We start from the raw sequence: 13,902 nt of genomic DNA on the forward strand, positions 1-13,902 counted from the left end.
TAATAATAAATTTGAGCAACGGCGATTGGGCATTGTCGATAGATTTATTCTGAGCAAGCAGCCAGCATTCGTTCGTTCTCAACCGACTGTCACTTTGGCGTTGTAAAACAATGAAAAGAACGAAGCATTGTTTTGGTACGATTACAGGCCAGACTTGTACTAACTACTTTATCTTCGAACTGCGCAACTAGAGCTAGAGCTACAACGAACGACCTTCAAAAATCCGCACGTAACTAACTAAAACACAACCAACTGACAATACGATAATACGAGTTACCAAATTGCAAATTAGCTAAAAATAAAGTAGACAGAATCGGCATTTTAAAAGAACGTGGTTTCGAGTTTGAAATGGAGCAGATTCCGACCCCCCAAATCCTCCCCTGGGGACGCCACTGTAAGTCGTGATGACTCTGAGCTAGCAATGCTGGCTGCAAGAATATCACACGGCAGCACTACGGTATCACGATTCATGCCAAACGACGTTTTCTATTTCTTCAACAGCTAAGTTATTTTTAAAATGCGCAACTACAACTATAGAATTAGAAGTACTCACTTTCCAAAACCCGAAAGTAAATAGAACTAGAACTACTTGAAAAGGTAGTTAGTTCACCATCAGCAACTGGATTGGTAGTTTGTACATTATGTACATCGTACAATGTACTGTACAAGCGATATCGTAGGCCCCGGTACAAGTCTATGTGAGTATTGACGACCGTATATTGGTTCTTATACCTAGGTGCAACCGAGCAGGGAACTGGAATGGTATGTTAGAATAAGATCCATCGTTCATCGCAGTGATCGCACCACGACAGCTTTTCGTATTATAAATAGGGCTGGGCACAATGATTCGAGTACTCGAGTCTGAATCGAGCATAAATTTTAATGATTCGAGTCGAGTAGTAAAAGACGATTTTTTCGAGTACTGAAATTATTCGCTTCTCACCACTGAAAGTTAATTTATCAACGAGTATTATAGTTTCGATACTGCTGAAGCCTTGAAACCTTGATTGGCGGATTCCGAAATGAAAAGTAGTATGGTACGACAAAACTAGCGTAATTCCGTACTCTACCGCAGTGGTTCTCAACCGCCGGTCCGCGGACCGGTGCCGGTCCGCGACGACATTCCTGCCGGTCCGCGAGGAATATTACAATGTTATACTTTAATTTCAAGATGCAATGTTGAAGGGTTGTCCTTTGATAAAATAAATAAAACATCTAATTTTAAACTGATTCAAAACTTCGTGAGGTAAAATTAGGGCTAGAAACATGTTCGATTTGACTTAAAGTACAAGACGTTTCATTTGACGACATGCGAGCGACAAATACAGAACAGATACGAGCTCACTCATCGCTAAGCAGCGCAGTTTGATCATTGATTTTCGATTCATTTATTTTGTGCAGGGCCGTAACTGGGACACCCCCAGCCGCCCAATTGGAGAAGGGCCGAGCTTGAAAAGGGCCTAAAGTTATTTCGCAAATGAATATAAATCATAGCGTTTTATTTGAAACTTTTTCCAACGTTTTTCAATTTCTTTTCGGGCTTTGCACGATTTAGTGCCCCTAAATGTCTTGCTTATTAGGTGCCCTTCTCCGAGAAATACGCATGATTTATAGGCATTTCGGCGTCAGCCATTGCCGCACCACGACGTATCCACACATATGGAAGCTTAGGTTAACATATGGGGCTCCGAAATTTGGGCCTAAAATTCAACCGCGAGAAAAGCGCCTCAGTCGTGAATGATCGAAAATTGTCGCGATAAGCTATAAGTAAACCCTCTGCTTACGCTCAGTAGAATGGACGTGATCACAGTACAGGTGAAAACATCCACCCAAGTGCAGGGTCTTGGGGCGAAGCCCCCGGAAGTTTGGGTTATCGCCCTGTGGGGCCCCAAGATCAACGTTTTCGGGGGTGGGCTGACGAAGTGCTTTTTCGGCCCGGATTTGCGGATGGCCGGTATAGCTGCTGTAATGTGTTTTCTTGCGGCACGCACTGTATTCGCAGTTGCCGGAGTAGCCTGCGTCTGGTGGCAGTGGGCAATGAGCAAGGTAGCACGAAAAGGTGCTTGGTTCGACTCCGATACGCCTCTTCTCTTGATATTGTCGGTCGGTATTGAGTTGGCGTGGCCGTTTAAACCCACGGCCTTTGGCGCGAAAGACTGTAAACGACTCTCAGCGCGGTAGCACGTTTATCTGGACAAGGCAATTTTACCTCGACTTGGCAGACTCACTACCATAAAATCACATGGATGCCATCATGAACATTATTAAATACGATCAAAACCCTCAAAATGTCACTCTCTAGCATCATATAATTGCCAAAAACGGTTGCATACTTTACATTTTGGCTTCATTTCAATTTTGACAGTTCACCGGTCCGCCAGACATTTTTTGAAATTTTACAGGTCCGCGAGGCGAAAAAGGTTGAGAACCACTGCTCTACCGTACTTTCAAGAAATCTCGTATATTATTTCTCGTCAAAGTCCAATCGTAACGTACCAATTCCCAGCAACTGACTTGACAATGCCACGAAATCCCTTTTGCGGTGTATAATGAAATGGTTTCAGCGCGACAGCTTTAAACCGCAGACTGATATGACCCGTAGTCTCAATCATCTGCTAAATTCGCCCTGCGTGTCAATTCTGAGAAGTTCGAGAGTTTATTGCAGTATGTTTACAGTTTACCGCTTCGCACTGACGCTTCTGTGGACTGTATCGGTCTGACAGTTCTTGAGCACAAGTACGATGATTTTACAATCGACTGAATCGAACCGATGATGATGAACTGCCATGATAGCTAGAAAATGTTCCGATTCATTCCTGGCGGCTATGCTGATATACAACTATCGCAAGTCCTGTTAGTAATAAGCAATGGTTCACAATTTCATCAAGCACCAGGCAGGTTATCTTGGTTAATAGATACCAACTACACTTATATCTCCTGGCTCCCTATGTCAACATAAATTTTCATTCAAAATAATCAACTGGCCAGAATAACAATTGCGGCGAGTATAGGCGTCCGTAATACTAACATAGTAAGGCATTTTCCAAATCGTTGACGACTATAGCTATAGGGAAATGTTCTGTGGCTATTAACCGTGCACAGAGCGATTCTGAACACGCTTCCTGCTCATGACTCCTCGATGCGATAAAGCGACTACGGCAACGTGGTCAGCTCTAACTAGCTTACAGTTATGTCGGTCGCTCGGCTACCATATATGCGTCATTTGCTCTTCAGTTACTCGTGCATACAGCATTACATACATACATAAGCGTGTTTAACACCGTAACCCAGAGCAGCCGGAATTATATGATACGGATAACGCGAGAATAGCATCGATACAGTCACTGAATTCAATCAATAGCGCCACGCGATTCCCGTGGAAAGTTCTCGAATCGAATTGCCGCCAAAAAACTTGACCACCGATTTGGCATACATTCCGTTCTCTACAGCCTGGACATCGCCCAATCAAGGCTCTGCAGCATGCTGGCCCTTAGGCTATTTTTGCAGACAGTTTGAAGGTACACGTTATAACGCAACGTTGACCGAAAAATAACATTTACGACAGTACTGGAATTACTACAAAGTAGGTCACGTCGGTGTTGTCTGAGAAATGCTATTAGGTTGCAATTGTGCAGAATCCTACATCTTCTTCACTGTTATCACAATATCTAAAATTATAAATATATAACTATAGTTGTTATGCTTGCCATACTATCCTCACGATATTCTCTATGCCTATAGCAGTGTTTCTTAACCATGTATTCTCGCTCGTACCCGTTGAGCTTTCAATATATACCTCTCGTACCCCCTGTCCATTTTCAGCACTTCTTTCTTCAACTTCTGATGGTCAAAAAGACCATCGATAATAAATCGCGCCTAGTGATAAGAAAATCCCTTAGTTAGGGGTCGTCAACTCAAAACGGGTCGCGGGCCACTTTTCAAATTTCGTAGCGGCAGCTGGCCTACGAATTCAATATCGTTATAAACTATAGTAAACCACGTTTTAAAACTCTACGTCAGTGGTTCTCAACCGGGGGTCCGCGGACCCCTAGGGGTCCGCGAAGCAATTTCAGGGGGTCCGCGAGACCTCTAAATTTTTAAAATGGTTGATAACGTAATTTTTATTTTATTTATTAATTTGAGAAAGCATGAGGCAGTTTCGCACCACAACTGCTAAAACCTCATGACTCATATCATCATAATAATCATTTGACATGAACTATCGTATAGTGTGGAAATTCATTTTCATTGCCAATTTTCCAATAACTTGCCGATACAAACATACTGCTGTTTAGAGACGTTTTGTTGAGGTTTGTTGACAAAATAAAAATATGGAGATAATAAGGTCAATCAGGGGGACTTCGTTATGCCTTTTCGATTTGAAGTTGTCAGTCTCATCACATTAGTGAACAGTCGTTTGAAATAAAAATTTCCGAAGTATTTCCCTAATTTTTCCCAATGCAGGGATTAAAACCTCACCACGAAATCCATTTTATCCTGTGATAGACATAACCACTATTTGAACAGCTTCTTGGAGGTACATAACTTCAATATACAATTGAATAGTATATTCATATTGAAATGAACCCGATGATATAGCTGCTTTTGAAGCTCGACTATCAGATTTGGCGCATTCTTATTGCGGATGTCCTATCTACAAAGCTGTTTTTTGATGAACAAGGAGTGTTTCGTTTCTATCAAAGCATTACGCTCCAACCTTGAAATTTATATCACCAGTTATATTGGTATGCAGCCTTGTCTTGTTAATGTTCAATTGTTCATGGTCGAAAATGTATGCTCGTAAATGTATATGTAAACCCGAACAGAACAAGTCGTTTCATGAGAGTCTTTCTCAGGTTGGAAAACATGGTTCCATTATTTGGCGCATAAAATGTGTCTATACTCTATTACATTAGGATTTCACTTTGACGGTAGGAACTCTCTGCGGGCCGGATCCGGCCCGCGGTCCGTATGTTGCCCGTCCCTGCGATAAATGCTGGACGTTATATGTTCATAAAATATGTTTTTTTTTTCATTTTGGTGCCATAAATGTTGCGATCACATCAAAAGTATCGTCGGAAGCGTTATGCGTTTATACTGCATCAGCCTCCATCTATATTTGCGGAAATGGTTTTCAGCCATCCTCATTCATATCAAAACGAGGACGCGGATTTTCAAGACACGACCATGTACTTCAAGAAATACAGCAGCAAAATTTGCTTTGAAATAATAAAGTTCTACCAATTTCTACACCAATAGTATGATGTTATTTTCAAGAAAAATCATGATTTTGTTGTTTATCACAAGCCTACAGTTCATATTTGCACAATACAGATGAAGGTTGCACCATAATAGAGCTAAAATTGAACTAAAACTTGAGGGGGTCCGCGAGGCTCCGTGACGGTCAAAAGGGGTCCGCGAAGCCAAAAAGGTTGAGAACCACTGCTCTACGTCAATACAACGCCGTGCTACCTAACATGGGCGAAGGGCATAGGGACCGGAAAAAGGGACCACAAACAAACACCATCCTGACATTGGGCACTCTAGGCCGAGGTGGATGTTAGATTAAAAGGATCGCAACAGCGTGTCGTTCGACATCCTATCTGTATCATTACGTCGCATTGTGTCTTATCGCATTGTACATTGTGTGTAACTTGTTCAGATGAAAAATATAACTCAATGATTATTATAAAAGAGGTAGTCTAAAGGAACACAAATACAACAAAAAATCATTATCATCAATTTCATTCTATTTTGAACTCTGAGCTGCCCAGGATACATGGAAACGCTTTTCAGCGACTAAGCAATCGATATTGGGGCTAGCGAGATACGTAACTAGCTGAAAGGTCATCTCCACGTTAAGCTTGCGATCTTGTGGGGGAGCCCCAAGCCAGTGATTCTCAAACTTTTTTAGACATGCTCCCTTTATGATACTGAAAACTTTCACTCCCCTCTTATCGTAATATCAAAAAATGCAACCAGAATGCCAGCAATCCCAACGAATAGTTTGATGGCATGGAAGATTAGAGCTGTTAATGAGAGAATTCTATTATATGAATTCCGCACTATACACAAAATTTGAATTTGATGTAAATCGCGCGGAGCGCGAAAAAAAATTTCAGTTGACCGCAGCTCCACGGCCACAGTTTGAGAGCCACTGCCCCAGGGATACCTAGAACTTCTAGTTCTTCTAGTTCTAGTTCTAGATATCCCTGCACTGCCCTAAGCCGTTTTCTAAGCTTCTCGGTCTTGGCAGTGTTTGGGCCATTGCACGTCAAGGCAATATGCGCAACCCATTCGTATCAGCTGATTTATCCTCCCTCGATAGAATGTTGTTGCCCTCGCCAAAGCCAAAGCCAGTGACGAATACTGATGTTGTGCAGAGAAGAATAGCTTATTTTGAAGCAACAACAACAATATGTTGAAACTGCGTAGTCAATTTCAGCATTTCAAATGGTTTTCTTAGCTTTCTTCCGAAATCTCGACTCAAGTCGCGGGCCGCAAAATATGACCTCGCGGGCCGCGTGTTGGTGACCCCTGCCTTACTTGAATAAATCCACCCAGAAAATATTCCACTTTTATATGGCTTGCAAAATAATTCTGGGCTACTGATAGCGTGCCTAGGCCTAAATCTACAATGCATCTCGTACCCGTGATTTGGTGCTCCGTACCCGGTTAAGGACCCTATCTAGAGCAGGCCTAAATCATTTTATGTGGTGTCATTATCATCATCATCATTGGTTTATTAGCAATTTTATCAGTTCAATACACCACAAAAATGCGATACAATGAAAAGACAGGAAGATGTCGAAGCGACAAGGAGTAGTCTATGGAATCTGACACCCACCTTGGCCTAGGCGATGTAAAGAGGAGGCATGCACACTGAATGAAAGTAAAGAAGATAGTATAGAAAAAGAATGCGACAAGAAATAGGGCGGCATGTCATGGGAAGCGAGATCGATAGGTCAGTCGTGGTCCGGTAATCTTGAGGATGGACTGTATTTATTTAGTAGTAATTGCTTGTATTTCGACTTGAATGTGGACATGCTCGTCGACTGTCGGATGGCCGGCGGGATACTGTTCCACACATCAGGTCCGGCATATTTGATGGAGCGAAAAATCCAAAATAACGAGCTCGACAATTCGCACAAGACGATGCGGCTAGAACTCGCAGGAGGAAGTTTCGATATCGAGATGCTTGCTGGTGGAGGTGAGTAGCAATCATTCGTCTTTCGTATGTAAATTGTACACTTTGATTTAGGGGAATTTATCTAGTCGATATTTATAGCCGAGAAGGTTTGAAAACAAATTCATCTCACGGGAACGATACCTCAGTTCAGTTCACTTTATTAACAATTTTATCAGATCAATACACCACAAGATTGTGATACATTGAAAAGATAGGAACGTATCGAAACGACTTGGTGTGGTGTGTAGTCTTTGAAATCAGACATCCACCTGGCCTATAGGCGATGCAAAGAGGAGGCATGCACATTGCACAATGCACACTGAATGAAAAGTATAAGAAGATATATAACAGAAAAAGACACCATCATCATCAAGCGACAAAATGACCTGACATAGGCTATGTGACGGAAAGCGAGATCGATCCACGTCGTGATATTTTTGGCATTTCGGGAACCAGATGCCAAAACTGTCAAAAATATAAAAATTAAAAACCAAAAATAAGCTATTTTTGGTATTTTTGCACATGCAAAAAAATAACGCCGCCAGTGCAAAAGGCTTCCAGATCCATACGCACCATACATACACAGGGCCGAAACTGCCGCACCCAAAACCTCCCAATTGGGGGGGAGCTCGAAGGGGGTCCAAAATTATTTCGTGAATTAGCATAAATTATAGAGTATTTTTTGAAAATTTATGCATCTTCATCATAAATTTTTCACGCAAGGCGCGATTTGATGTCGCTAAATATTTTGATTATTGGGTACTCTTCCCTGAAGTAGAAATGCGTAATATTTATAGGAATGGGCTTATCAGCGTTGGCTATAACGCGCCACGACGCACCAAGACATATAAATAAGTTTTAGGTCATGTAACATACGACTCCAAGAAGTGTGCCAGAACGATCGGCAGCGAGAAAACCTTGGCCGTAAAGGACTGCCCTTATGCTGACTGAAAACTTCGTTATCACTTCAATGAATATTTTTGTAACGTAGGCCCAAATATTGCTTCTTCTATTACAAAACCTGTGTCGGCCAGGTCAGAGGTGAGATCGATATCCCAGTCAATTGTGCTTGAACCTACGACCAAATACGAAGTAGAAGTAGCCATCCACAAACTGAAATCGCACAAGGCCGACGGCTATGACCAAATCCCATCACGGTTTTTAAAAATGATAAGCCTCCATATCGGTCAATATATGGCCCATTTTTTCAACTTCATGATAGAAAATGGAGTCTACCCAAGCTATCTAAAAAAAGCCAGAGTAGTCCCTGTACACAAAGCTGGGGATAGAACTAATGTCACCAACTACCGTCCGATATCCGTTCTCCCATGCATCGGGATTGTATTCGAAAAGTTGCTCCTCTCCCGCCTGTCCTCATTCCTCGCCAAAATGTCTGTCATTTCCCCTCAACAATTTGGCTTCCGAAACAAACACCAAACCGCTCATGCCCTCCTAACAGTGGCCGAACAGTACTATGATATCTCAGAGAAGCGAAATGTGGGATGTAGCATTTTTCTCGACCTAAAAAAAGCGTTTGACTGCGTAGATCATAAAATTCTCATCTCGAAATTGGCGCGTTACGGACTTCGGGGCCCGCAGCTTGAGCTCATGAAAAGTTACCTCACTGGACGCCAACAAATGGTTGCGATCTCAGACACCTTGTCCTCTCCTCACCCGGTGACCTGTGGTGTGACCCAGGGCTCAGTACTTGGACCGGTCATTTTCACCTTATATGTCAACGACATTTTTGAAACCTCCTCATTGAACACCACACTGTTCGCTGATGATACTCACCTCCTCTCTTCCGCATCTTCGACGGCAGAGCTGGATGCCCTGACTGGTGACCAAATGCTCAAAGTCCATGAGTGGACGGCCCAGAACAACCTTTGCATAAACGCCTCGAAATCGCAATTGCTGACAGTAAATTCAAAAAATAACCTAACCGTTAATATCGCTGGTCAGCCCGTTTCCAACACAGATAATGCCAAATATCTCGGAGTTTTACTGGACTCGAACATGTCCTGGAAGAGTCATATTCAGTCCCTAGAAACTAAATTATCACCGAAGTGCGGCCTGTTCTACAGCCTTGGGCGCTTCATGCCAGCATGGGTTCTTCTGATACTCTTTAAATCCTTAATCCAATCGAAGTTACATTATGGCATCCTCTGTTGGGGGGCTGCCAGTAAAACTGCACTCAAGCCACTGCAGAAACTACAGCATAAAGTACTCCGAATCATAGCTAGGGCTCCAAAGGGGCCTGGCTGCCCATCCAATAAGTCGCTGCTGAAGAGATTTGGCGTCCTGAACATAGAAGATATGCGGAAACTAGAAATCGCCAAGTTTATGTATCAGTTTCACTGCGGTCGTTGCCCCGAATATTTCAATGACTTCTTTACCTCTGAATCAAAAGCGCACAAGTACAACACACGCGCGTCCACGTCGTCCAAATATCATATGATCGACCGAAAAGATCATCGCTCCATCAAATATGCCGGACCTGATGTGTGGAACAGTATCCCGCCGGCCATCCGACAGTCGACGAGCATGTCCACATTCAAGTCGAAATACAAGCAATTACTACTAAATAAATACAGTCCATCCTCAAGATTACCGGACCACGACTGACCTATCGATCTCGCTTCCCATGACATGCCGCCCTATTTCTTGTCGCATTCTTTTTCTATACTATCTTCTTTACTTTCATTCAGTGTGCATGCCTCCTCTTTACATCGCCTAGGCCAAGGTGGGTGTCAGATTCCATAGACTACTCCTTGTCGCTTCGACATCTTCCTGTCTTTTCATTGTATCGCATTTTTTGTGGTGTATTGAACTGATAAAATTGCTAATAAACCAATGATGATGATGATGATATATACAAAATACATATAGGTTTAATTGTCCATATAGGCGCCTAAATGACTTGCGCCGAATGTTCCTGTCTTGGCAATCTGAACCTCACAAGACAAATACCATTCCGCAGGAAGAAATATTATATGCCAGTGAAGAATAACATACCAATCTGAAATCGTGTGATCTTTCAGTTTAGTACAGTGGTTCTCAACCGGGGAGGAATTCCCCCCTTGGGGGGAATTTTGCAATTTGTTAGGGAGGAATTCCACTTTAGAATTGTAATGGATTTCCCAAATTGTTCATGAATCGAACTGTGATAGTCAACCAGTTATTTACGAACGTATGCTCCTTATTGCTGTTTTTTTGCTGAAAGTATCTTCAAATGCTATTTGAAATCTCTTTTTTCACATACAAATTCCCCCTTTTTTTTAACTAGTTCAGATGTGTTGCAGTTCGCAAGACAATTTTGTAGGCCAGCGACGGCCTCTCAATAAAATATATCCTAAGCGGGCAAATGTCGTGCCGAATCTATCACAACAAGGCCTCCAGTTAAAGTATTTATCTTATATTTTCAAGTCATCATTTTCAGACAGTGACAAAATATTCCAACGTCATCGATTCAAGCCAAAGAGATCGCTAGACTTGCCTTATTTTTAGTGAACAGCTACCCGATCGAAAAAAGACGTGTTAAAACTTGGTGCAATGTTGCCGAAACGTAATGGGTGTCCTAAATTTCAATGAGCTTCAGCAGGAAATCTCATCACGTGTATGTTATATATATATCAGAGCTGTAACCAAGTCACGAGACTCCCAGTCACAAGTCAATCTCACTTTCATAGTTTTGACTCAAGTCATTTTCAATTCACCATTGAGTCAAGTCCGAGTCCAAGTCACGGAGCAGAGGGGTAGATTCCGATTCATGGTAATGGTATTATGACTCGAGTCCGAGTCCAAGTCATTGTGTTGACTGCTCGGTTTCCAGTCGAAGTCTTGTTAAACCCACTTTTTATAACTCTGATTGGTGATATTGAATGATTTGGATTTATAACATACTAATTTTCCTCACTTTAAGCAGTTTCTTGTCGCATTTTCAAGTACCAGGACCAATAGACGAAATTCCAATAGGGTGGTCACTTTACTATTCTTCAAAATTACAATGAAATGTCGGTCTTGGCCGTCTTATAGTCTCGAGTCATATGGCTTGGTTCGAGTCATGCACAATGACTCGAGTCCAAGTCGAGTCAATGCACAGATTGTCTCGAGTAGAGTCCTTTCCGTATTTTGAGAAAATGACTCGAGTGAAGTCGAGTCATCAGAAAATGGTGACTCGAGTCTGGTAAACCCTGCTATATATGAAAGTACCAATATTATTGGCCAAATGCATACGCAAACTTGAGAAGAAAATCGCGAGACCATGCAGTTAATTTATGCATACTGATTTTTCACAGCAGTTATATTAGCGATTGGTGCATGGCAAGCCGAAAACACAAATGGAAGTGTGGGGGTCTGTTGAGTCCAGCCTTCCAGAATTTGTTTGATTGGGACCAATACCATTGTTTTTGGAGGTCTACAAAGTGTTGTTACAACCAGTGTTGGGATGACTCGAGTCATGACTTGACTCGAGCCAGACTCGAGTCACTTTTTCGTATGACTTGACTTGACTCGAGTCACTTTGCTAAAATGACTTGACTTGACTTGACTCGGCGTATCAGAAATGTGGATTGACTCGTGACTCGGAGCAAAATTCACGAGTCAATTTCAAGTCATCAAGTAACCGGTGTCGATAAAAATCACTGTATCTTGCATATGTTCGGATTGTTCGCGCAACGCTGGTGTAACCCGTGAGAGCGACCAATCATTCAATGATAGTGCGTTTTATTGAGCATCCGTTGTTCTCTCACAAATATATTGATCGCAAACGAGGTGATCGAAGCTTACAGCCTACGTTGTCGTAAACTATAGTATAGTTACGTAAATAAATAGCAAAATGTATATTTCTGTTCTGTGTTCTTAACTTAACCAAACCTCTTGTTTTATTGAAATTGAATTCGAAAATAGTTTATATAGTCCTCAACCATTGGAGCAGACTCGAATTGTATCATATCAATTTGCAAAAGGGTAATGTATTGCATCTTATTCAATTCTCTATTCTCTATTTTGGCTGGTAGCTATAAACTGAGGCTGTGCAATTACTTACGTAGTTTATTAGTTCTACTTATATGTGAGCGATACAGCGCCTTACTTGCGTGTATATTTAACTCCATGTCCTTTCATCGGTTCAAAATCAATGACCACTCAATCTGTATTTCAGACAGCTAGCAAAGTACAATGACGTAATCACGCCTCATACCTCGAAAAGGCAATTTGACTTGAATTGTGACTTGACTCGTGACTTGACTTGACTTGACTCGACTTGACTCGAGTCACCTCCAAAAATCGACTGACTTGACTTGACTCGAGTCACCTTAAAAAATCGATTGACTTGACTTGACTCGAGTCAAAATGTGCTATGACTCGAAATGACTCGTGACTCGAAGGTAGTGACTTGATCCCAACACTGGTTACAACCCTGCTAGAAACAAACACTCGGTACCGCCCGTCTTATTCTCTCAGTCAACAGGTGTTTGTTCGGTAAAATTACCTTTTTTAATCATCGGGCAGATTTCTCCTAAGGCGTGAATTTTGGCCTAAATTTCGGCCAAGGTAGGCACAAGATGACAAAGGTTGGCAACCACTGGTTTAGTACGTTTGGGCGATTCTATATTTTTTGTTATATCAGACAGGAGGTCACGAAATAACATCATGTAACGAAGTTATACCAACGGGTCCGCCCGCCCAAATATGTTCAATTAATATTTACTGGCTCTACGCAGTTTCAACGACACCTCACTCAGCTCTACCAGTAAATCTGATTATGTGAGCAGGGAGGACAATAAAATTATAGCAATATATATGCAATTCCCGATCTTACTGACCGATTTTATCATGAATTATCGAAAATTTTCGCGCTTCACGCTGGCTCACTAAACAGCTGTACAACTATAATTTCGTGACAAAGCGAACAACGTGATAGGGGGGGGGTCAGTTTATCACCCTATGGGAGCCCAAGACTCCATTATTTTGGGGGGGGGGGTCTGGCGAAGTGCTATTTCGTTTCTGTCAACGGGTATACACCCGGATATGTTTATTTATTGTTGAGGGGTCCCACCTTTTCAAACACACCTCACTCAGCTCTACCGGTAAATCAGATTACGTGAGCAGAGAGAAAGGATAAAAATTGATAGCAATATATATGCAATTCCCGATCCTATTGACCGATTCAGCCATGAATAATAGAAATTTCTCGCGCTTAACGCGTTTGGGCGAGAACAGATGACTCACTAAACGGACACCCAGTGTAGCAGATAAGTAGCGATAAAAAGCGTATAGCCTGGGGGGTCTGGGGTTCGGTTTATCTCAATATGGGGGCCCAAGACCAACGTTTTGTTGGGGGGGGGCTGACGAAGTGCTGTTACGGCCCTGTACATACATATATATATATATATATAATATACATGCAGTCATTTCCTAGTTTTTCATTGCCGGATGGATGATTTTTCATATTATATTGATTCATAAATTCCCTCATGTTTTCTAATCATTGGTTGGGTAGTGACGGCTGCTAACCAAACGTATCACAAATATTTTTGAATTGTTATTGCAAATATTGTGGCCTGTGTGAATGCCGGTAATGTTGTGCGCATAGTGAATCGACTATTGAGAATAGATATTGCAGAAGTACTCGGTTTTGTATCGGGTAAATTTGGTCTCCAACATCGTTTTCAATTCGGATTTAAATCTTGCAGTTTTGATGGCAGAGTGTG

This window comes from Botryllus schlosseri, chromosome 15 (assembly GCF_051294905.1).
Source record: "Botryllus schlosseri isolate E-star chromosome 15, Bs_hap1, whole genome shotgun sequence".
Taxonomy (NCBI): Eukaryota; Metazoa; Chordata; class Ascidiacea; order Stolidobranchia; family Styelidae; genus Botryllus; species Botryllus schlosseri.